Here is a 23,841-nt window from a genome sequence, read left to right as displayed (position 1 = left end):
GGGAATGAAAATTCAGAATCATCTCCGAAATACAGGTTTCTCCAACGGTACCGGTAAGAACAGAAATTTTGAAGAGTTTTCCCACGGAAATTCCGAAGAATCTTTCACGGAAATTCCGAAGAATTTCCTATGGAAGTTACTAAGAATTTGCCACGGAAATTTTGAAGCATTTCCCGAAATAATGCCGAAGAACTTCCCATGGAAATTCCCAAGAGTTTCCCACGGAAATTACAAAAAACTTACCTGGAAATTCCGAAGAAAATGTTAATTCAGAAGAATTTCCTGAAGAAATTCCGACGAATTTCCCGAGAAAATTCCGAAGAACTTTTCCGAGGAAATTTCGAAAAATTTCCCGAGTAAATTCCGAAGAATTTTCCGAGAAAATTCCGAAGAATTTCGAGAAAATTCGAAGAATTTCCGAGAAAATTCGAAGAATTTCGAGAAAATTCGAATAATTTCCCGAGAAAATTCCGAATAATTTCCGAGAAAATTCGAAGAATTTCCCGAGAAAATTCGAAGAATTTCGAGGAAATTCGAAGAATTTCGAGGAAATTCGAAGAAATTCTCGAGGAAATTCCGAAGAATTTCCTTGGAAATTCGAAGAATTTCCTTGAAATTCGAAGAATTTCCTTGAAATTCGAAGAATTTCCTTGAAATTCGAAGAATTTCCTTGGAAATTCGAAGAATTTCCCTAGGAAATTCGAAGAATTTCCCTAGGAAATTCGAAGAATTTCCTAGGAAATTCGAAGAATTTCCCGGAAATTCGAAGAATTTCCCCGGAAATTCGAAGAATTTCCCCGGAAATTCGAAGAATTTCCCCGGAAATTCGAAGAATTTCCCCGGAAATTCGAAGAATTTCCCAAATTCGAAGAATTTCTGAAATTCGAAGAATTTCCCCGGAAATTCGAAGAATTTCCCGAAATTCCGAAGAATTTCCCCCGGAAATTCCGAAGAATTTCCCCCGGAAATTCCGAAGAATTTCCCCCGGAAATTCCGAAGAATTTCCCCCGGAAATTCCGAAGAATTTCCCCCGGAAATTCCGAAGAATTTCCCCCGGAAATTCCGAAGAATTTCCCCCGGAAATTCCAAATTTCCCCAAATCGAAGAATTTCCCCGGAAATTCGAAGAATTTCGGAAATCGAAGAATTTCCCCGGAAATTCCGAAGAATTTCCCCCGGAAATTCCGAAGAATTTCCCCCGGAAATTCCGAAGAATTTCCCCCGGAAATTCCGAAGAATTTCCCCCGGAAATTCCAAAGAATTTCCGAAGGATTTTCCCCCGGAAATTCCGAAGGATTTTCCCCCGGAAATTCCGAAGGATTTTCCCCCGGAAATTCCGAAGGATTTTCCCCCGAAAATTCCGAAGAATTTCACGATAAAATTCCGAAGAATTTCCCCCGGAAATTCCGAAGAGTTTCCCCCGGAAATTCCGAAGAGTTTCCCCCGGAAATTCGGAAGAATTTCCTCCGGAAGTTCCGAAGAATTTCCCTCGGAAATTCCGAAGAATTTCCCGAGAAAATTCCGAATAATTTCCCGAGAAAATTCCGAATAATTTCCCGAGAAAATTCCGAAGAATTTCCCGAGAAAATTCCGAAGAATTTCCCGAGGAAATTCCGAAGAATTTCCCGATGAAATTCCAAAGAAATTCTCGAGGAAATTCCGAAGAATTTCCCTTGGAAATTCCGAAGAATTTCCCTAGGAAATTCCGAAGAATTTCCCTAGGAAATTCCGAAGAATTTCCCTAGGAAATTCCGAAGAATTTCCCCCGGAAATTCCGAAGAATTTCCCCCGGAAATTCCGAAGAATTTCCCCGGAAATTCGAAGAATTTCCCCGGAAATTCGAAGAATTTCCCCGGAAATTCGAAGAATTTCTGAAATTCGAAGAATTTCCCTGGAAATTCGAAGAATTTCCCGGAAATTCAATTTCCCCCGGAAATTTCGAAGAATTTCCCCCGGAAATTCCAAAGAATTTCCGAAGGATTTTCCCCCGGAAATTCCGAAGGATTTTCCCCCGGAAATTCCGAAGGATTTTCCCCCGGAAATTCCGAAGGATTTTCCCCCGAAAATTCCGAAGAATTTCACGATAAAATTCCGAAGAATTTCCCCCGGAAATTCCGAAGAGTTTCCCCCGGAAATTCCGAAGAGTTTCCCCCGGAAATTCGGAAGAATTTCCTCCGGAAGTTCCGAAGAATTTCCCTCGGAAATTCCGAAGAATTTCCCCCGGAGTCCAAGGAATTTCCTGAGGAAATTCCCTAAAAATAGCTTGATATTTTCCATGAATATTTCGAGGAATTTCCAGAGAGCATTCAAAAGAATCCCGAGAAAATTTCTTAGCTTTTTTCGATGAAATTCTGGAATATATCACAATTATAAATTTCAAACAAAATACTGTTTACCATCCTAAGATTTTCCTGATTTTCCAAATTCCAACAATTTCCCGGGAATTTTGAAAATTTAGAATTTCATCGTAAAATTCTGTAAAATTATTTCGTGATTTTTTTTTTAAATTTCCTCAGGTAGTTCTTTGGAATTTGGAAATTCTTTAAAATATCCTCGAAAAATTATTTGGTATCACAACGAAAAATTCTTTGGAATTTCCACGGGAAATACTCATCTTTTCTTGGCTGAATTAAAATTAAATTTGAATAATGGTGGCAGTCCCGGTAACGTAGGAGAAAGTTGTAGGAAGGTAACACAGCAAAGTCGAACCAACTCCCAGCGGAGTTCTTTCGGTCGGATGCGCAAAAGTGGATAGAACTTCTTCTATGCGGCGGTTGATTTATTACTATTTACATATATATACTAGACAACAACATATTCACTGGGTTGATTATGGAATATAAATATCGTATATATGCTACTAGACTGACAGGAAATTCAGTAAAACTATTACTTTTTAAAATACTTTCAAAAATTGACCAATCAGTTTATCGATCAAATTATTAGCTGTGCTTTCGCCATTATAGTCAAATAATAACAAACAGATGCTCTTCTTCATATAGGCATACCCAAGTAACATTTTAAGCTTTATTCCTCTCTTTGTATGGTTTTCAAGATCAAATTATAAGAACTCACAAGTGGCCCACTCTTGATAACCACTATAAACTTATTATAAGAGTATTTGGAAACCCTTTTTAAGCCACCCGCAAAAAAGGGAAATTGGCTGCGGCAGTTGACAAAAAGGTTGCTTTGAAAAAGAGAAAGAAAAAACATCACAGAAAAATAATAACAAAATGGATTGTAGATAAAAATGACAACAACAGAATATATTTATGAAGGTTTTTTTTATAAAGTATATTCATTCAAACGAACTGCCGTTCAGTTTTATTGTGAAACCTAGTAAACAAATGAGATTGGGCACTATGCGCCGACAAAATTCTGTAGTTCTGGGCCATAAAATTGGACATAATCATAACATCGATATCCCAAATATCCACTTAATCTATTGATTTTCCTCGCCAATATATTTGTAATTATAACCAACTAGCGAAACAAACCCAGCTTTGCCCGGGTGTTGCAAATGTCATAATGAACTATTTCCAGCACCGCACTCTAGATCAATTTCCATGCGTTTGTTTTGTTTTCCTCAACAGCTGACCCAAAATTGTATTGTAATGATTTTTTTACATTTCCCCAACTTCACCAAGTATTTGTATATACAAACATTGCGGATCCCAAAACGAATCAACCAGGGAAAAAATCTTGCAAATCGGTCAACCCGTTCGCGAGTTAAATCGTCAGGAAGGAAATCTCAACTCATTTTTATTATATAGATTGCTTGAAAGGTCCTTTACGAGGTGTAAATATTGTCTAAAAGTGAATTTCAGTAAAGAATTCGACTGACTTGGGAATGCTTTTCTATTTTCAATATGGCCGTCATGCATATCGAACAGAAAAACGTTGCTCTCATCGAACACCGTAATAAACTCGTTGCAATGCAAATATTCTTATTGGGGTTATATATTCGACCACATTACGGCCAAAAATTATGGCTTTGATCGAGTTTTGAGAATATGACTTAATACGCTCTCCGTCACAACCGTAGAGCTGCCCATAAGATCAATCAGTACTTGACGTTTGAAGCTTTTTCAGCAGATTTATGAGAGGTTTATTGATAGCAATAAGAATGCCAATAAAACTTAAACTCTAGTCTTGGTGATTGCTGTCATAAATCCGCTATAAGAATTAAATAAACCCAACAAGCATTGAAATTGTTACTTGGGTTGTTGGGTTTCTGCTCCTTGAATTCATATTATATGCACTAATGTCAATCGAAAACAATCGAAAACAATGAATTGGAGCTCAAATTGTTTTGTTTTTTAAAATTATTTTTGAGATTTTTTCAATCTTCATGCTTCCGTATAAAAGTAACTATTCTATCGAAATATTTTAATTTATGGAGTAGATTGAATCAGAACGAATCTATTAAAATTGACATCATACAAAGCAGGCACATTGAATATTCTATACAAAAATCCTAACGAAGCTATTTCATAATATCTCTACTGCGGATATGGTAGCCCTGCACTATTATCTGCATGCAACATGCAGATTACACCGCGCCGCATCAAATCTCTCCATATTTTTTTTTTCTCCATACATACTCCATCGTACAATTTGTCTTCATATACACGAAGTATTGCGTTCAACAGTAACTGAACCTGTACCAAATGCCAAATCTGCCACCCACACTGCACACTGATATTTAGTTTAGACACATATAATATGTTATAGTCTCCACTTGGCAGGTTGGCAGACAGCAGTGTTGGTCGTTTCGTTTCCAGGACTTTTCCCATTTTCTTAGAGTAGGCGAAAGCTCGACAGGCACATTATAGCAAGCAGACGCTGTATGTAAGTAGTGGAGTTGGCAGAAAAGCACTCATTTATATGTTTTAATGCTTTCTGTGATTTCGATTTTAAATTAAAAATTTCTTCTTGATCGTCTACTACACCAACTTGCCATATTTAAATTTTCTTGAAAATTTGTTATGAAAAGTTTTCAAGGAAACATGTTTTTATGCGTTATCATTAATATTTTATAATAATATTTTATAAAAAAAAAAATCTATGAAATTAAACTTGGTTATCTGTACAACATTTCTAAAATAGTGTTTCCTATGATAAAGATTATTGATACTGCAACATTATTCGAATGTTCAACTGGTAGTTCCGGTTGGTTTTATACCACTTTCCCAATGTATCGTGCTAGTGAATTGTGGTTGGCACGGTTCTTTTACGTGAGAAACTGTGAAGAAACTAAACAAGTGCGATGATAAATAACGCAATATTTTACTGGGCTTTTTTAATTGAAGCATACCGAGAGGCTCTACAAAAAATGTAGCTGTTGCCTTCTCGATCAACATGTAAAGATTATAGAATCACTCCAAAAACGATTTTTTTAAAGAAGGCTAGGAAATTCATAGTACATAATCGACTCAACATAGAGTGTAATGTTTCTCGAATAATAAACAAGGTGGGCTCGCTTGACTGTGGATATACAACAGTAAAGCACATGTGAAGATTGGACAAATCAAGCATTCGGAATCAAGATATTCAATTTATAAAAAGAGCTAACCGCGGTGGAGGTTGGTACTCGAATTCTGATGGCTTTTCCGCAAACGTGACCTATAACTGGTCTTGTTGTGTAGGGGTTATCCCGCCTATCTAGAGAGTAGGAGGTTGAGGGTTCGAGTTCCTTTCAAGACACGTGGATTCTTTTTGGCAAATTTCATATCAATTTGTCCATTTCGAAACATGTGCTGTGCATATGCACAGCTAAGATATCTAACAAAAAAAAAAAAAGATTTTCGTACGGCCGAGTTGCCATTTCAATCAGTTCGCTAAGCGATTCGCGAGTGTTATTTTATTTTTTCTTTATTTCTGTGAATTTTGAAATTACTTCAGTTCTTCACCATAGTTAGTTTCGCTTTGTTTCGGGCTGACAATTGGCGCTTAGATGTTGCATGAAGAAGAAGAAGCAGAAAGATGATAATCGAAAAAATCTCCACGGGGAAAGCATACGCAGAAGTTTTTAAAACTCTTCTCAAAAATTTTAAAAGCTATTTATTTAAAAATGGTGAGCAGTTCGGGGTTGGGGCTCGAAGAACGAAGACTTCATACCATTTCTCATCAAGCGGCAGCTGCCATGTGAAGATTTGTATTAGTTTTTTTTGTAATTTGAATTTGAAGTATCGTATGAAGACGCAAACCGAAGAGAGTGTGATGGCTGAAGCGCAGGAGAACAGGGATAGAAACGATATGCGGAGGTTTTACGCAACTGTCAATGGCGTGCGGCATAAGACTGCGCCAGTGCCCTCCATGTGCAATGACCGAAAGGGGAATTTGCTGACAGACAAGACTATGGTGGCAGCCAGGTGGAAGGAGCACTTCGAAGCTAAGTTGAACGGTGAAAATGAAGAGTGTGCTAGAGTGTGTGACTAGAGTGTGCCAATTACAGAGGGATCACCCTTCTGAACTCGGCGTACAAAATCCTGTCACGTATCCTGTTTAACAGACTGAGACCGCTTGAGGAGTCCTTCGTTGGCGAATACCAGGCAGGTTTTCGTGAGGGCCGATCAACGACGGATCAGATGTTTAGCCTGCGGATGATCCTTGATAAACTCCGGGAGAACAACTTGCAGACTCACCATCTGTTTATTGATTTCAAAGCAGCGTACGATTCAGTGAAAAGAAATGAGCTGTGGCAGATAATGTCCAAACATGATTTTTCCGGCGAAACTGATTAGACTGATACGTGCAACGCTGGATGGCTCGAAATCAAGTATTCGGATTACAGACGAAGTATCAACCTCGTTTATGACCTTAGACGGATTGAAGCAGGGTAATGCACTTTCGAATTTATTGTTCAACATCGCACTCGAAGGCGCTATTAGGAGATCTGGCGTGCAGAGAAACGGCACTATCATCACATAGTCGCATATGCTCCTGGGCTTTGCGGACGACATCGACCTTATTGGAATCGATCGCAGAGCAGTACTGGAGGCTTTTGTTCCACTGAAGAGGGAGACGGCGAGGATAGGCTTAACCATTAACTCTACCAAGACGAAGTATATGGTGGCAGGTAGAGATAGAGGAAGACCTAATGCTGTTGGTGCGAAGGTTGTGCTTGATGGGGATGTGTTTGAAATTGTTGAAGAATTTGTTTACCTTGGAACGCTTGTGACATGTGACAATGACGTTTCCTGTAATGTTAAAAGACGTATTACTGCTGCGAATAGTGCATTTTACGGATTACGTAACCAGCTTAGGTCCCGCAACATGCAGACGGAAACAAAATTTGCTCTATACAAAACTTTGATTCTACCATTGGCCCTTTATGGACATGGAGCATAGACATTAAAAGAGGCGGATTTTTGAGCGAAAAGTGCTGCGTACAGGAGGGAAACTAGAAAATGGTGTGTGGCGCAGATGTCGGAAGAAAGAATAGCGAAAACAATATTCAACAGAGAACCAGAACGTTCGGGGAAACTGGAGGAACATCGCCCTAGACCAACGATTATGGAGCTCTACAATACGCCAGGCATAGGTGTATCGACGCTGTAGCCAACCAGATATCCAGGTAGGTTATTTGGTAAATAAACATTGTTTTATGGATTCCGCAGGATATAAATGTTTTTCAAAACTAATTGCATCTAATTATCTTATCTGATAGAGGAAAGCTCATTCTTCCGGGTACATAACGTGGTTTTCTCAGGAAATGCTTACTATAGCTGGTATTTACCTTCCAATGTTTGTTTACCAAATGAGTTAATCCCAATTCGCAAATTGGTCCTGAATTATGACGAAATCTTAGGACATTAATTACACCTCCAAAAAGTTCCGAAAATTGCACAGCTGATTTTGAAAACCTTGCGCATGAGTCATAAAAGTGATAGAGAAATTAGATTAGATTTATAAACAACGCGATAATTATTTACAGTCTAGACCACATATTTATGGAAAATTATGGACGAGAACAGCTTCCTTGGGAAGCTTACCAGACTGATCAAAGCAACGGTGAATGGTGTGCAAAACTGTGTGAAGATTTCGGGCGAACACTCCAGTTCGTTCGAATCGCGCCGAGGACTAAGACAAGGTGATGAACTTTCGTGCCTGTTGTTCAACATTGCGCTAGAAGGTGTCATGCGGAGAGCCGGGGTACGATTTTCAACAGATCCAGTCAATTTATTTGTTTCGCGGATGACATGGACATTGTCGCCCGAACATTTGCAAAGGTGGCAGAACTGTACACCCGCCTGAAACGTGAAGCAACAAAGGTTGGACTGGTGGTGAATGCCTCAAAGACAAAGTACATGCTTGTGGGCGGAACTGAGCGCGACAGGGCCCGCCTGGGAAGCAGTGTTACGATAGACGGGGGTACCTTCGAGATGGTCGAGGAATTCGTCTACCTCGGATCCTTGCTAATGGCTGATAACAATGTCAGTCGTGAAATGCGAAGGCGCATCATCTGTGGAAGTCGGGCCTACTACGAGCTCCAGAAGAAAATGCGGTCAAAAAAGATTCGCCACCGCACCAAATGTGTCATGTACAAGACGCTTATAAGACCGGTTGTCCTCTACGGACATGAAACATGGACAATGCTCGAGGAGGACTTGCAAGCACTCGGAGTATTTGAGAGATGGGTGCTTAGGACCATCTTTGGCGGTGTGCAAGAAGACGGTGTGTGGCGGCGAAGAATGAACCATGAGCTCGCCCAGCTCTACGGCGAACCCAGTATCCAGAAGGTAGCTAAAGCCGGAAGGGTACGATGGGCAGGACATGTTGCAAGAATGCCGGACAGCAACCCTGCAAAGATGGTGTTCGCTTCCGATCCGGCAGGTACCAGACGACGTGGAGCGCAGCGAGCGAGATGGGCAGACCAGGTGCAGAACGACTTGGCGAGCGTGGGGCGTATTCGAGGATGGAGAGATGCGGCCTCGAACCGTGTATTGTGGCGTCAAATTGTTGATTCAGTGTTATCTGTTTAGATGTAAACTAAATAAATGAATGAATATAATCCTTTACCAACTTACTAGCTTTCCATTGGTATACAAAAGCTGGCACAACACCAAAAAGCACAACACCGCCAAAGCTTTTTTTTTAAAGACAGGGACACCGTCTTCGACCAGAAGTCGTACAGACTGAACACTCAACACCTAGCATGAGACGACGGACAGGACACATAACACCCAATGGACCAGTGGAGAATTTCTCGATCACGAAAAGGTTTCTCTTTACCGGGGCGGGAATCGAACCCACACTCCATAGCACATGCGTCTAGACGATGGACGTCGCTATCCGCACGGCCACAAAGCCCAGCTTTCATCACCTATTATATACCCCAATCGATTTTGGCAACATAAACTACTGAACATGTTGCCAAAATCAAATCGGGTCTCATATATGATTTAAATGCTACAATTTGACAGATTAATATGCTTTTTTTCGTACTTTACCTACAGTGATGTAGTCCCTTTTGTAATTTCATAGTTATCAACTGTGATGTCGAGAAGAGGTTCCACAAAAACTTTCATAAACTGAACTGAAAATTCCCCAGATCTATTTGAAACTTAATTACCTTCAGCCTTGCCTTCAGCATAATCTGCTTCGTAACCGCGCGACTTGTCACTAAGCAGCAGAAGGCCTCGTTATGGTATACTTAATTGAAAATTAAGTCGATCCAATGGGTGCGAATGGATCATCGTCAGTTTAGCTCACATTCGTGCAACCATAACCAGCCTTTAATAAGACAAGTGGTGCAAAAATTTCAACTCCACTGGGTCGTAGTTTGTAAAACTATGGTACCGCATATTTCTCACCATGACCGTGCAGCCTTTGAACTGTCGCTCAACACCAATGCCACCGCCTAGTTAAGGTGCAACATTTTACGCAAATGAGCGTCCTTCCTGGTCATTTCAAGAATTTCCTCGTCATCGTCCCAGTCAGCAAAATCCAGCATTATGTTTATACTTGTGTATTTAGTTTATACTTTACGACCACCCACCGACCATAACAATCTAACAGTCCAGTGTTGTGGCTTTCGAATCCACCCGTCGTCGTCGTCTCGGTCATAAAGTTGGAGAAATTGTTCATGCTCTGTCTACAGGTGTGGAGAAAGCTTGTGGCAACTTTGCACAATAATGAGCTATTAGGGAAAATATTTTAACAACGTCTATCCCGCTAAAGATCCGCAAGGTATCCCATGTTATGAATATTATTTGCCTATTATTAGTTCCTGAAACTCAACTTCACGTGTATTTATATACACACAAGCACTAAGCAGCATTTATAGGTATCAGTTTTTAGTATTGAACGTCTAATGAAGTCTTCTATCAATAATATAAAAGCAAAAAAAACAAATGGGTATAAAATACCGTGAGTGACAAACTTGCCCCAAATTCCGTAAAATACCACATGGCACTTTTTTTTCGTATATTCCACAATGAGCAATTTAATGTTTTCATTTTTCTTTATTCCATGCTTAGCAGGTGGTCGCACAGGAGGGAAACGGAGAGCTTTGTTTAATAGCAGATCCGACATGGTGCGAGGGGAAATGTTCACCGAAACATTAGACTATGGCTATATGAATGCAATAAATTAGAAATGCAACTAATATACTTCCCCTGTTGGTTTTCGTGGGTAGAAAGATGTTCCTTAAATTGTACGTAAGTTAAGTTGTCTCTTCGTCGTTTAAATCAGAGGATTATTTCAGGCTAAAAAGTTAAATTCCCCAATATTTATCTAAGCCAATCATGTTCATGAACTACCCTTCACTGAACAATGGATCACGCCGATAAATCCCAAAGAAAAAAAAAAGATTTCACTTGTCATTATTTTACAGAAACTTTTTTCAGTGAAGTCATAGTATATGGCTCAAGCGTGTTTTTGGTATGATAGTGTGATCCCATAGAATAATATTTTTAATATTTGTACTGGACTTTTATTGAACGTCGTTCCTTACTTAATAACAAGATCTGTGGAATAATATGTAAGGTACCCCGGGGCAAGTGGGACCTAAAAAAACGCTAGTTCAGCAAAATTGTTAACGCATTCTTAAAAAACAGGTTATTTCAGGACATTAATAACGGATACATTATTATATGCTTCCGTTGTTGAAGTGTAGACATGTTGTAAGCCATTTATTCAGTTACAAAAAATATTGTTTGTGACATAAATAAATTTTCCTGTGGGGGGCAAGTGGGACCTATTCTGCTTTATACTGTCGAACGGAACTCATTTGAAGAATGTAGATCAAATGTTCATATAATTTCTGAGTCGTAGTATTTCAGATCATGGATGGAGGTTTATTGCTTGTCAGACTTTTGTTTTTTGCAAAAAGAAAGGGATTACAATGTTAGCAAATATAAAAACAAGACAACAGCCGGTTTACTGTTTAATTGGCTGTTGCCTTGTTAATCTGATGTCTTAAGCATTTTATTTATCTGAAAATCTGTTAATCTGATGCGAAGTTTAAAAAGAGCAAAACACAAGACTAAACCTGTTGATCTATTGTAGAATAAATAGATTGTTTGCACTGTCAACGGAAAATTTCGCATAGTTATAACCATTGTTTTTTTCCATGAGGGAGATCATTTTCAGAAGATAAAATACAGATTTGGTTAATCAACTGTATACTACTTCTTAACAACGAAACCAATGATATCAACTGCATTTGATTCAGATCCATATGATATATGAGTGTCGAAGTTATTTTTCACTAGACATCAATTTAAAAACAGGTAAAATGGCTCTATCGAAAATTGTGTTCAAATATGTCCCACTTGCCCCATGTATGTTAAAACTCAAGGGCAAGTGAAAATTGCAGATTTTGGCTTTAATCACAACTTTAAAATCGTTTTCGATGTCACACAATTATTTGATTGCTCAAAATATTCACTCTCCACATCAATGATGAATTTAGAAACGACTATTTTGTTGGAAATCCATTGGATCAAAATAAAAGTGATAGCTTTTGCCGGTAGTTTAAAGTCATGATTAAACAATACCATTAGTATGGAGCCGCAAATGGTTTTGATTCCAAATATTTTTGTGTCAGGCTAATTCGTTGATAGTTCTGCTTCATCTTTCTAGAACATTGTTATCATTAAAAACGTTCACCGATTAATCAGCAGTCATAGTACCCACTTACCCCGTATTTTCACTTGCCCCGGGGTACCTTAACATCAAAATACCAGGCACTTGTGGTATTCGTATCAGTCGAGCCCTACTGTACTGTGTAGCCTGTTACAACGGAAATTAATTTATATTTATTCATTCGTACATTTATTAAAGGATATCCTCAGTTATAGGGCTATGGGATATGCGATACGACGATACGACTATTTTTCTAGTATTGTTTAAAATTTTTGATTTTCGCAAGGAATGCTCATGCATTTTGGCCTATTAAAAGTTTTGATTGAGTTTTACTACTAACTTATATCTACTATTTAATAACCTATCTACCTATTTATACAACAATTTGATAACCTAGATTGGAACAAGCGCCCTAATCGCTTCCTGATCCGAGTGCAGGCAACGGGTCCTTAACTTCTCTTCACACTCACCAACGCGCTCGTACAGTGTTTTCATCCCGGTCAGAAGGTAGACCTCAGATGTTCTTGTCATGAGTGGGGTATTCATGATCATCCGCAGGAAATTATTTTGTACCCGTTGCAGTTTGAGATTGTGATTTTTGGCGCAACTCTCCCAGACCGACATGCCGTAATCGATCACAGTGAGGATGATTTGCTTGTAGACAGCAAGCTTATTCTTCAAGGACAATGACGACCGGCGGTTGATCAAAGGGTACAGTAGTTTCAACAAAACGTTACACTTTGTCACCGTCTTGTCAACCTGTTGCCGAAAAATAAGCTTGCCGTCGAGAACCAAGCCAAGGTAGTTGGCCTCATTGGCCCATTCCACAGTCGTGCCATTGAGGATGATTTTACAGTCCTCAGGCGGAACGTGTTAAGGGGATTTAGAGTGGGGGATAATGATGACCTGGGTCTTCGCCACGTTGATACAGATCTTCCAGCTGGTGAGGTGCTGGGATCTCCAACTCCTCCAAGAATTCGTTGGGTCGTTGTCGTTGTCGTTGTCAAAGTCTGCCTCGAGTGGACTGATGATATCAGATGCCGAGGGTTAGATTTTAGTATTTTGGTCATATTCCAGAACGGCTTAGCATAGTCTGGAAAAGTGCGGATCTTATTCGAGAAATCGTTATTGTTGAGGTCCACCATTCTGGCCTTGATAATTTTTGTGATTAGATTGCAGCATGCTTTAAGCTCAGGCAGTCCAGTACGCTGAAACTGTTATCGATTGTTAAGGTGTTGCTTACCTGCCGAACCGTCGGTACATGTTGTTCTTGGGCCCACGAGATTGCCTACGCCAGTGGTACTCAGCACTTTGGGCGTTTTTTCCTTGATTTGCTTCTCACACGATAAAAATAAGCTTTGATCTCGCAAATAAGCGCTTAGTCGAAAGCTTTAAATTATATTTATCTGCTGAGGGTAATAAAACGGATATTGGTGTTAAACTAAATTCGTACTTAACGACCAAAGCAAAACAAAAGTGCGGCCCGCGGGCCGCACTGTAAATTTACTTTGATCAAGCCGTACGGAATGATTTTAACACCAATATTCGTTTGAATATCCTCAGCTGATAGATATATTTAAAAGCTTCGCCCAAGTACTAACTTGTAAGGTGAAAGGTCATTTTTATTGTGTGACAAGCAAATTAAGGTTAAAAACGCTCAAAATGCTGAGAACGACGTTGGCATCTAGGCACCTTTGGAACCGGCCCCAATTGACTCGATAATAGTTCCGCCGGATCAATTTACTGAGGAGCCCACTTTCGCCACCACCGGATAGTGATAGTGAGCTCCTGGATAGACGACCGGCTGCAAGATGTGGTCGTTCATGTTGGTGATGTACAAGTCGATTGTCGAATCGACGCCGGACCGACTCAGCCGTCCATAGTAACCCGGTTTTTGCAATAAATAGATTGGTCGGTAGGTACCTTGTATGTCAAATTTGTTGTTTTGGTTTGCTTGTTCTCAAGTATGAAAATTGAGCTACTGTGATGAAAAACATGGACATTTGACACATAAAGTACCGTCTTGAACAAAACATGTTGATCCCAAGATTTGAAGCGCCATTAGCAATCTAATGCTTATGCATCTACGTTGAAGGGATTGCTGAACAGTACCGTCAGAAGCAGGACGAGCGGATAGGAAATGCCAATGGATCTGTCGACGTCAACAGATTGTGGAAGAATATTCATGGAACTGTGAGTCTGTGACTACAACAGCGCGGGACTTGTTTGGCACTGCACGGCAACCCCAGCCTGCGAAATGGTTGGTTTGATGAGAGATGAAAATTTGTGATGGGCAAGAAAAACGCTGCCAGTAGACGGATGTTAGTGGCTCTGGTACCAGATACACTAGAGAACGGTACATTGTAGCAAGAGCAGATAAGAAACGAGTCCACCGCAGAAGAAAGGTTGCATGAAGAGAGTGTGATAGCTGAAGCGCAGGAGAACATGAATCGAAACGATATGCGGATGTTTTACGCGACTGTCTTTTTTGTTTCAAATTAACATTGTTTCGCAGAATTCGTAGCTAACCATTTACAGTTTATCCTAGTTATTGTCTTTTGAATGGATATCATCGTTCCACATATAAAAACTCAACTATGTTATGCGTTATTCATATCAAAACGTTTTCAGTGGGCTAAATGAACTTTGTTGACTTTTCACCATATTAAAAGTTTGATAATAGACACCAATGTTAGTGATTTATTCGGAGCAAAAGACATGGTTTAAAACAGCAGAACAGTAAAGTGGATATTTAGTAACTCACTCAAACACGTACAATTTGATCAAAGTTTGCAATATTCCTCCAGAGGAAAGTACAGACTACAGACTTTTGTTATAATTCCTTTACAATTCTTCTGGAATTAAGCGTTTGAGGCACTCTTGATATTACCCGTATGTGACATTCATGCTAATAGCATCGGTAATGGTTTGGGCAAAGCCCTCATATGTCATATATATGTAAATAGCCGAAAACATCCAGTTATGATTTTTGTCCCGAATCGCCGTATATTCAACGCATTGTGCAGCGTAAGAAACGAGGTTTCGATAAAAAAAAAACCCAACTTAATTCATCAAGTAGTGATATTGCCATATTTAGCAAGACACCAACCTCATATGGCGCTAATATGGTTCGATGTACCATTTTCTTTATAACTTTCAAACGCAACGGTCGATCGTTATCAAATTAAATAGTGATCAACTAGCCCCCTGTCGAGTGAAACTTGTTGCGAGAAAATCGGTTAAGGATTACTATATGGAAAGTTGTCCAATGTTTTTTTTTAGCTTTTGTGCACACTAGACCAGTTCACCATTTTCAAAAGTATTCCAGATTCAAAGTGCCACCCCTCTATTGCAATGAGTATCTTAAATGGAGTCTCCTAACCAATTTTCAGCCAAATTCATGGAGATTTAGAGCTGCATCAAACGAGATTTGTGATTTTTCAGACTTTTTCATAGAAATGTCGTTTGAATGCAACAATTTTACTCCACATGTTAGATGCATTAGTCGTTAATAGCTTCTTTAGACTATTATCTACCACTTTGTCATTGATACTAAGATGTTTAGATTGCTTATTTTATGACTTTTTAGTAGGTTTAGTTAATTGCATAAAAACCAAAATTGCATAAAAAACAAAATTGCATGAAAAAATATTTTAGGTGCTTCTGGCGGTAGTATAATTTTTTTTTTGCGGAAGTTTCGTCCATTCATCACTTTATTCTTAAAAAGAATCTTCGGCATGTAATAATTCAGTTTTCATGGAAAACTCAACATTTGAATAGGGTAGTCAAGCAACATCATTCCGCCCATGCTAGATCAAAGTTGTCTATAATTTATGAGCAATGTCATCAGTAGGGGAAACTGGACACACATGATCCCCGGGGACACATGATCCCCCCCTGTTTTCTCGAAAACTAATCACATTTTTATACCACTGATATGTGCAAAAGGAACCGTTAGATAGATTATTGAATCTGAGTAACATTTGATATTAATTACTTTATGTATATGGGTTTTAGAGAGGTTTTATTATTTTAGCATTCTCAATCCTTTTTTTCTTCAAAGGAGAAAAGTTTAATAACTTTGAATATGTCCAACCAAAACGTGTCAAACTTTTACTGGACAAAGTTTTATTATTGTAGAATTAAATAAATTCATTGTATTAACTATTGCTTATTTCAATTTAATACAATAAATAAAATAAGATAAATACTCAACATGGACACACTTGATCCCCCACAGTTTGGACACACTTGATCCCGATATTGCATAAATTAAGGCGTTTGTTGTATACCATCGCAAATTATTGTATTACATATACCTATGTAACTAAATTGATCTGTAAAATTCTTTTCTAATTAAACAGTAGATATACATATTTTTTATTCCTCTTTATTTTTGTCAATCAGGCAATACACGCGCAAATTGAATGTCTCAACAGCCTTATTTCATTAACCAGAACAAAGTGTAGTTGAACATACTTAGTTTTGATTAGTTTTATCAAATGCATTTTAACATTATTTTCAATGAAAACGAGTATAAATTAAGCTTTGAAAATACTCAACAAATCACTGGGCTTAAAATCAGTATTGTTCGATCTGGTATTCAATTCTTTCCGTTTCAACTAGGGTAAGTTTGCTTACAATCACCATTTATTTGTAAATCTTCCTAAAGAATTTTTAATAATAGGCTCATTCAACAACTTTTGGTCAGTCGTTTAGAGAAATCGCATTTTTGTAATTATAACACGCACTACAGAAAATATGATGTTTAAAGGATGAGTGACAGGGCCATATTGATGTATGAAGTCAGCATCCTGGTATGATCACGGTTTTGGTATTGAAAGTAGTCTGGCGATCTCGATGTATCACAGACTTTTTTCGTTGGTCCCAAAACAGGCACTCAGGGATATTTACCATTGGCCATGGCGCAGGGTGGCCAATTTTTAGAAGAGATCCTCTTGGGAACATCATGGTTGTCGTGATATGACCACTGTCTTTCAGTGGAGTGAATGATTTGCAGATGAATCATCATCACCATGCCAACTTTGTTGCTACCCCAATCAGGAGAGAATAACTAATTTATATCATATTGTGTTACTGAGTTCAACAGTTTTCTAACATAGGCTGTTATAAACTTGGTTCAGGATGTTGTGAAAATAACTAAATTTTCTAACAAAACAATGAAACATAACTAATTTTGTTATAATTTTGTTAAGTAAAAATGTTATAATATTTTATCATAACTCGATTATATCAACGGTTGTTTTAAATAACTGATGTTGTTACAATCATGTTATAATCTTGTTTTGCCTTCCTAGTCGGGAAGCCGACATTCTATCAGTCACTAGTACTCTATTCGAGAACCAAAATACTTGCCTTGCTTAATACCAACAATATTTCATTTTCGCAAGACTGCTATTACAACAGACTATGAATAATTGTTAGGATTTGAGAATATTTGACCTTTCATTAGGCTTGGAAGAACCTAAACATGTTCAGCTCATAAAGGGATCAATTTCCCCCTATATGGGGATCAAGTCTCCCACAAGTTTTGAAAATGCCAAATTTTCTATCTTTCGGAAAAATCGAATTTTTGGTAACTTTTATGAACAAATATTTGCTTCCAATGACGTTTTTGAATAACTAATTAAATTCTTTATCAAGTCCATCAAAAAGCGTGCAAATCAGTGCATGTTACATCGAGAAATATCATAAACAAAAAGTGGGGATCATGTGTGTCCAGTTTCCCCTATGCTTCGAAGCGCAGAGTAGATAATAGTAGTTTGTGCAACTAGTTGCAAAAAGATGATTTTTTCAGCACGAGTTGTACGTTTATCCAACGAGGCTTGCCGAGTTGTATAAATACTACGAGTGCTGAAAAAATCGAGTTTTGCAACGAGTTGCACACGCTATTTTTTGCAATGACGAAAAATGGGCTTTAATATGATAAATGTTTACCAAAATTGTACAATCGAATTTACTCCACATGATCATTCATGCCAATGAATTATGTTGCGGCAGAGAACAATAAGATTCCATCTTATCGTGCCAAATTGCATAGCTTGAAAAGCTATGGAGCGATGGATGCAATTGCCTTTGGAAAATTGTGATGTTATGTCCAACAAACCATTTCATTTATTACGAGACGCTTAGAGTACACTATTTAAACCTCACCCAAACTAATTCAGCTAAATGTTGTCATGTAACTACTGTCCCAATGTAGGTTTTCATTATAGCACCCAAATGAGTGCTATAATGAATATTATGCAACCCATTTGAGTTGCATAATGGTCATTAAAGCACCCATTCTGTTGGTATGGAAAAGTAGGCCGTTTTATCACTCAAATGACAACTGTAAACCAGGTATTATGATCAGGAATTGCAAAAAATATATTTTTGCAATTCCTGATCATAATACCTGGTTTACAGTTCGTCTTTGAGTGATAAAACGGCCTACTTTTCCATACCAACAAAATGGGTGCTTTAATGAACATTATGCAACTCAAATGAGTTGCATAATATCCATTATAGCACTCATTTGGGTGCTATAATGAAAATCCAACATCGGAACAATAGTTACATGACTACATTTTGCTGATTTAGCTTGGGATAGTGTTCAGATAGTGTATTCTCTGCGTCGCGTAATAAATGAAATAGTTTGATGGACATAACATCAGAATTTTCCAAAGACGAGTTCATCTATCGCATCAAGGCTTGTAGAGCTATGCGATGCAGCATGATAACATATAATCTGATTGTTCTCTGTAGCAACATTATTTATTGGCAAGAATTATCATGTGGAGTAAATCGGTCTTTACTATTTTGGTACAGATTTATCATAACAAAGCTCATTTTTCGTCATTGCAAAAATTAGCGTGTGCAACTCGTTGCAAAACTCGATTTTTTCAGCACTCGTAGTATTTATCCGTCCAACTCGTGCTGAAAAAATCATCTTTTTGCAACTAGTTGCACAAACTACTATTTCTTGCCAAATATAATGGAAAATGTCAAGTTTTCAATATCCTTTCGCGGTCGTTAACTACATTCGAATAGACTAACGCAAAATGAACTCCCCCAAGAAATTATGACGTTTGAGCGGGTCGCATAATCAACGCAAAATGAATTTTTGTTCCAGAAGACGACCCGTTCAAATGTCAAAATCCATCGGGTGAATTTCATGAACTCCTGCACAGGTCTATCTGGATTAGAATGTTATTGTGTCCTAGTATCCATGACAAAGTGGTAGATAATAGTCTAAATAAGCTATTAACGACTAATGCTTCTATTATGTGGAGTGAAATTGATGCATTCAGACGACGTTTCTATGAAAAAATCTGAAAAATCACAAATCTCGTATGATGCACATCTAAATCTGCATGGATTTGGCTGAAAATTGGTCAGAAGACTTCATTCAATGTAACAAACAGGTCTTATTGAACACCATCATAATACACACGGACAGACAGACATTTGATTAGCTCGTCGAGCTAAGTAAATGTCTGTCTATCCGTGTGTATTATGATCTCCGAGGCTTCTAAAAAAGTTTGTTTTCGGAGTGAAATGATACCTTTTCGGTACAACTTTGTTGTACGAGAAAGGCAAAAACTGCTCTTAGAGGCAGAGGGAAACTTCTTCAGAGGGAATATAATAATTATCAGAAAATTTCAGTGACATAAATATTTCACTGACTTTGAAATGCCTCTGCAATATGGGCGTTATGAATGTTGCTATTATTGAACACCATCATAAACTCTTTGCAAATCGAATATTCTTAAAGATGTAATTGATTACCAAACATTTGACCACATTATGATCATTAACTGAGGGTTTATTCGAGCGTAGTTTGTGCAACTAGTTGCAAAATGATGCACGAGTTGTACGTTTATCCAACGCCTTGAATTAAATAACTCACTTGCGTTACATAATGGTCAATAAAGCTATCATTTCGTTGGTATAGAAAAATAGGCCGTTTTATCACTTAAAAATGAACTGTAAACCATGTATCCAACCATAGATCTGTTCATAAGGTTAATAGGCATTTGACGTTTGAAGCTTTTTTCTGCAGATTTTTAGCAGAGCAACTAGCTATGGTGATTGCTGCTTTAAATCCGCAATAAGAACAAGTAAAATCCAAGAAGCATGGAAATTATTACTTAATTACGTAAATACTTTGGCAAACTTTTTTCACATTGTAAATACAATTCAACTAACGTGATCAAATCATTTTACCCGCGCAGTAGCTGAAGCATTATATAAATTAGTTGGGAAACGACTATAATTGGAATTAAAGATCTTCTAGACGTATTATTCGTTACAATGTATTCACAAATCGTTTTGAATTTGGTGAAGATCTGCCATTTTGAAATTTTGCTTCTCATATTTCAAACCAAATCTGTAACGCATATGGAGGAATGTAAGCAAAAAAAAGTGGAATGATGGGAGATAGTCACTCGAAAAACAATCTGTCTAAGTAGCCATTCAACATTGATTGATTGCACACTTGAGAAGAAACCTACTTTCTCGTCAAGAATTTGAGTTATGTACCAAAGTATTGATGTCAGGAAGACATCATGGTTATGTACAATAAAGAATACACATAAACTTGTGAAGAAGTGCAATCCTCGTTTGCTTTATGTACCAGTAAACCATTTCTTATTCCAAATAACCCCCCATTTGTTTGTAGAACGCTAAGTGGAAATTATCGATTGAACATGATGGTCGTTAGTAAAGAGGATAATCAATTTCGTTTGCCCTCCCGCTGTCGAACGTGTTTCCTCAGTAACCTAAATATGTAGAAGGCTAACGGCAATGGTGTAGTTTATTGACCTGTTTTTCGTCAAAGACGACGCATCACATCCCATTACATCACCCAAAAGAAACTAAACATATTACAACTCAGGCAGGAGTAAGTTGAGGGCTAAGTTGGGAAACTCAACAAGTCGGTGTGAATATTTTAATAAGTTTGTTATTATTCCCTCGGTGACCTTCGCTATGGTTGAGTTGTTTGTTTTGACGCTTGACTGGATTCATGATGAACCAACCATCAGGATGTAATTGTTCGAAACAACTGCGAAACACTTGTGATAAAATTTGCAAACTAATTTGAAACTTATGTTTTGCCAAGAAATGAAATTTGAATAATTGAGCATGGTTCCTCTTTTTTCTTAGTTATACATTTCTGCTGGAGTTTGGTCTTCATATAAACATGCTTTTTATTGAATAAAAAACTATTTTTTAAAGTAACACGTGTGTCTGCTTGTCTTTGTATGTAAACCGATTAGCTCGCCACAAGTTGCATTCAATGAAAATTCACGTCCCATTGTTTTCTAGATTGTAAATAGGCCCAAAGATATGGCGAAAACATATATGTTTCCATCATGCACTAAAAAGGTAAAAAGGCACTAAAAAGGTAAAAAAGATAAAACTTATGCAAGAGCATTTAAATTTTCCCTTGTGAATTCAATCAATAATGTCTCAGACTAATTCACTGTCAGTTATTATCGAACCCTAACGCTTAGACGTTATATCTTATAAATGACATGATACATTATAAATGGCATGTCTAACTTTCGGTTTGAACCAAAAAAAAAGACCTCTGCTAGGAGTATATGTCGTAAACCCTAATATTACGACAAATAGTGTTAAATTCCTAGTTAAATTAAGTTAGATTATAAAGAACAAGAACAATTTAAAGACATGGAAACAATTGAGATTATATCTGATGATAAATTCTATGAATGAATGAAAATTAGAAACACTATGTATAATAGGAAGGATGAAACTAGACTGTTATTTAAATTGATAAACTTTTAGTTGATTGAGAAGTTAGTATTTAATTTCACTAACCTAGTGGTATAGTTGCAGTCCGCTTGGATGTGTTCGTCTTTAATCTAAATCAACAGTTTTTTTCTTTCCTATATTCGAGTATCCGCTTTCACTGATGGTTTCTTCGAAAACAAATCACCTCCGGCAAAGATATAATGGATGAATCAGCAGTAAATAAGCAATGGCTTCCGTTTGTTAATACTTGTAGATCTGTTGTTGTGTTGTTGTTAACGTTGGCAGTCAGAAACCCGAAGAAAATTCCTCAGATCATCTATTTCTCACTTTTTATAATTTATGACAAATTACATTTTTCATTATTATGGCTACAGCGCACCAATTTTTTTTCACCTCAGATATGCGATTTAAAGATCACATTTTCAGCATCACGTGAAGCATTTCACTTAAAATGCACCAAATGCACTATTTATTTCGATATTTTCATTATTACCGTATTTCACAATACTGGACGATGGGAAAATATGCACAGATCGCTGACGCATAATTATTCTACGATTTTTTCTTCTTTGCAGGGCGTATGACGCTTTAGTTGCCTTTTATATTCCTTAATACGGTCCACTGAGCCGATATTTTCCTAAATAGTGTAGAAAATATGGCTTTTTCACGTTAACCTAATTTCTTCTCCACCTGCTGTGCAAGCAGCATTTGGATGAGAAAAAAAAACACTAACTTTTCTTCTACGAACATACACATCAAATGGATCGATTTTCCTTAACTGCTGTGGCGCCCAGCTTTCACAGTAATTTCACCGAATTCAATCACATATCACACCCACTTCTGCAAATATTACCCTAAAATAAAAGAAAACACTTTCTTTGTTTCGATTTGCGTTAGCGAAATGCACTTTTTCGGAAAATGGGCTTCTTTTTCCCTCACAAGAAAAACTTCTCACACCATACACTGAACTGGGTGAAAACTGAACCAAACCAACCTCACGGAGATTTTCCCATAATCACGTATTCCTTGCTGGACCGATACACAACGAATGAAGCGCAGTACTGGGTCTCTGTAAGCTCTAACCCCACAGCGTCAAAGCAGCTTCATCCTCTTGCAGACCGGTGTGAAGAACAACATCCCATCGAGAAGTGGGAGCGAGCTTTTCTCGTCCTGCTCGCTGTTTAGGTAGGATAATCGCTTTGCAGAACAGTAGTACCAAATGAAAACAAACGAACTATGTCTCTAGGTCCATTAAAAGATCAATCTAAACACGCTCCTCGGTGATTCCAAATAATGATACACAAGCTCTCCATATAACATATGTTAGGATCAACTAAATACTATTTCAACATTATTTTTCTATTATATTTTTTTACGATTTTCCCTCACCCATTGCATTGGAAAATAAAACCATTGGGAAACTTCCAGAGAGGGAGAGCGGCCGGCACGCATGTACCTAGCCTGGGTTGGTGGGAAGAGTGACTTTGTTTTGCCTGCAATAGGATTTCGTAGGAAAAGCGTCCGATGATGGTTTTGTTGTGTGTCACGCGATATGGGTAGTAAACTAACTAGGGTGCAAACTGAGAGAACAAAACAAAGTGAAAATGAGAGATCGGCTATCATCGCTCCTGCGCCTAGACAGAGCATTGCTTTTATTGGGAAGAAGCTGGATACAGGCAAACAAACTTTAGAAGTAAAAGATAAAGCGTCGGAAAGCTTAAGTTAATATTCGTATGCGAAAGCTCTGTCGTTTCGAATGAGACATATAATGTTTTATTTTCGATTAAAGATTGAGATTTGAATGGGGTTGATGTGCATATTTATTTCTTTTCCAATAAAAATGACCACTAGTCTGCTTTTTAATCTCAACGATATTCGTAGCATTTTTCTTCTTCTTTGACTTTGGTGGCAGTGCATCCCCACTGGGGCTTTGCTGCCTTGAAATTCAGTTTTCGTTAAGCACTTCCGT

The 23,841-nt window shown here is 37.9% G+C and overlaps 1 protein-coding gene across 5 annotated transcripts in view; it reads right to left on the bottom strand.

Annotated features, from left to right (window-relative positions):
* Positions 1 to 22,901, bottom strand: part of LOC134217533 (uncharacterized) — an 88,800-nt gene extending 65,899 nt beyond the window's left edge. For 2 of the 5 annotated variants that reach the window (XM_062696297.1, XM_062696298.1), the window contains exon 1: positions 21,939 to 22,895. The gene's annotated coding sequence lies outside the window, so the exon portion shown is untranslated. Of the gene's footprint in view, positions 1 to 21,938 lie in introns of all 5 variants that reach the window. The other 3 variants (XM_062696294.1, XM_062696296.1, XM_062696295.1) reach the window with 3 other exon arrangements.
* Positions 22,902 to 23,841: the final 940 nt, after the last annotated feature.

This window comes from Armigeres subalbatus, chromosome 2 (genome assembly GCF_024139115.2).
Source record: "Armigeres subalbatus isolate Guangzhou_Male chromosome 2, GZ_Asu_2, whole genome shotgun sequence".
Classification (NCBI taxonomy): Eukaryota; Metazoa; Arthropoda; class Insecta; order Diptera; family Culicidae; genus Armigeres; species Armigeres subalbatus.
This window is presented reverse-complemented; position numbering and strand designations above follow the sequence as displayed.